The 3,087-nt window shown below is 20.5% G+C and overlaps 1 long non-coding RNA gene across 1 annotated transcript; it reads left to right on the plus strand.

Moving 5' to 3' along the window:
- The first annotated feature begins 2,005 nt into the window (after nt 1-2,005).
- On the plus strand, nt 2,006-2,600 carry LOC135922217 (uncharacterized). Its single transcript, XR_010570788.1, has 3 exons — nt 2,006-2,328; nt 2,373-2,483; nt 2,523-2,600. It is a non-coding gene; the product is annotated as an uncharacterized LOC135922217 (long non-coding RNA).
- The last annotated feature ends 487 nt before the right edge of the window (nt 2,601-3,087 follow it).

Consider the following 3,087-nt stretch of genomic DNA (forward strand, 5'->3'; position numbering starts at 1 on the left):
GGAACAACGATTATGAGAATGAAAATATCTATTTGTTTTTTTGTTTCGACTGAAATTTTATTTTAACATGTTAACAATTTATATTTTTGTCCAATTGCGTCAAACAATTCAAAAACATTAAAAATAACGATTATGACTATTGTCACTTATCTATGGTACATCTTCACTGAAATATTATTTTAACATGTTATCAATTTATATTTTAGCCCATTTGCTTCAAAAAAATTTAAAAACTTTTAAAAATAACGATTAAGAAAATTGTCACTTTTATATGGTATATCTTCATGAAATTTTAATTGACATTTTTATAATCTATATTTTTACCCTTTTGTATCAAAAAATTTCATAAAACTTTAGAAACAACGATTATGACAATTGTCACTTATCTATGGTACATCTTCATTGATATTTTATTTTAACATGTTAGCAATTTCTATTTTTGCCCATTTGCTTCAAAAAACTTTAAAAATAACGATTATGACAATTGTCACTTATCTAGGGTACATCTTCATTGAAGTTTTATTTAAACATGTTATCAATACTTATTTTGGCCCATATATGTCAAAAAAAAGTTTAAAAATAACGATTATTACAATTGTCACTTTTGTGTGCTAATCTTCATGAAATTTTAATTTAACAAGTTTACAATCTATATTTTTACCCATTTGCATCAAAAAAAATTCAAAAAACTTTAAAAATAAGGATTATGACAATTGTCACTTGTCTAGGGTACATCTTCCTGAAGTTTTATTAATACATGTTAACTATACTTATTTTAACCGATTTACGTCAAAAAAACTTTAAAAATAACGATTATGATAATTGTCACTTTTATATAGTGCATCTTAATTAAATTTTAATTTAACATGTTAAAAATACATAATTTACCGTAAAAAAAATCCAATATGTTTAAAAATACCGATTATGATAATTGTCATTTTTCCAGGAACATCTTCAATAACAAATATAAAAATTGTCAGATTAAATTATTTTCCTTAAAAAGATCATATACATAAATAAGTTAAATAAAAATCATTTTAAAAAATATTATTTAGAAAACCCACCACTTTTAATATACTTAGAAAATAGATAATTTTACAAAAATGATAAAAAAAACTATAAAAGATTGTTTATTTATAATTACATTCACAATAGAATTCCTCAAAAAAGATTTAAAATTTTTATCAAAATATGTTTAAAAATCTTTTTGAACTTAAAAAAAATTTTTTTGTATAAAATTTTGGGCGTGTGAAAATCATTAATAAATTGTAACAAAAATAATATTACAATAATAGGGTTCCACGTCTTTATAGAGAAACCATTATAGAGAATGCATTTATAGAGAATTGTTTTATAGAGAATGTAGTTTATAGAGAATGTTTTATAAATAGAATAATTTTTATAGAGAATTAATTTATAGAGAATGATTTTATAGAGAATGCGGTTCGGGTCGAAATATTCCCACAGCTGTTTGGAGTCAAATAAAAGAAAGATGGTGAATACAAACAAGACACATTTAACATTTAAATTTAATAAATTTTAAAATATTTATATTATAATTTATGCAATATATATTTATGAATATTTAATTAAATATAAAATATTTAAATATATCTAAAATAATATTTAAATATATATATAAAGTAATATTTAAATATATATATAAGGTTATATTAAATTATATATAAAGTAATATTTAATAAATAATTAAAATATTTAATATATCTAAAGTAATATTTAAATATATATATCAATGACATTAATACTATAGACTGCCGATTAATATATTTGAAGTGGCAAAAATTGAAGTGACTGGTGGCCATTTTGTGTTTGTTACTTTTACGAAAGAAAGAAGTATATGATAATTTCATAAATTTCAGGTATATTTTTATTATGTTTATATTTATAATATATATATATATTCTAATTAAACACCAATTTATTATTTACCTTATATATAATATATATGAATCAAATAAAGGTCACTACTGAATATGAAGAAAAGAAAGTTAGATGTGATATCTGTTTACATTCCCTAATTGATAATTCCGCAAACGACAATAATTATACATTAATAAAAATTAAGAATTATGGTGGATTGATACCATCCCAAAGCGTGTCAAATTTATGCAAAATAACAGAGAGCTCATTCAGGGCTCATGAAAAAGTAGATGAAATAACCAAAAGACATGCTGTTAAAAAAATAGAATGTCTAATATTGTCAAAAATATTAGGCACAAATATCCTTAGTGACCTGCAAGATCATATGTTTGATCAAGAAGCAGGGATAAGTCATTATCAAATTATAATAAGCCTTATAATAAAAAGGTATATATAATATTTACTTGATTTTAATAAAAATTTATTTTCAGATACCTGCACATAAGAATGCATCATTTTGGTAATAAAGTAAATCAAAAATTACAATTAAATATCAGGCAAAAACTAAACAAGGATGTACTTTTTCAAGGGCAATAAACCAAGTAATATAAAAATATGTTATTTAACTTAAATATTTATAGGTGAAGAACAAGTTATTTTAAAATTTCTAATAACTTTATTGTTTATAATAAATTAATTTAATTAGACATAAATATAACATATATATATTATTTGTATTTAATATTGATTTATAAGATTAATATTTTCTTTTCACGATACATATTAATTACAATAATACAATTATTTTATTTGATGTAAATATAACATAATATATATTATTTGTATTTTTCATGATATATATTTACATTATTGATTTTTATACTTTAGTGAATTAAATTTAAATAAAGAAATATATTTAGAAATGGATAGTTTATATTTATTAAGGAATAACATAATTATAAGCAAAAATAAAACATAAAAAAGATATAAATTATAAAAATACAAAAGAAATCTAGAATTGATTTCTATAAAAAAAAATATTCATGTATTTTTGAATTAATCTGGCTTCTAGGAAACCTGCATGTTATAATTTATTATTCATTATTTTGTTACTTTTAGAAGATGCAAAATTAAAAATTGATGGTATTGCTCCCTCTCTTAATTGAACATGATTTGTAACAGATGGAATAAATGAATCTGGTGTAA

This window comes from Gordionus sp. m RMFG-2023, chromosome 1, assembly GCF_954871325.1.
Source record: "Gordionus sp. m RMFG-2023 chromosome 1, tfGorSpeb1-WG-v2, whole genome shotgun sequence".
NCBI lineage: Eukaryota > Metazoa > Nematomorpha > Gordioida > Chordodea > Parachordodidae > Gordionus > Gordionus sp. m RMFG-2023.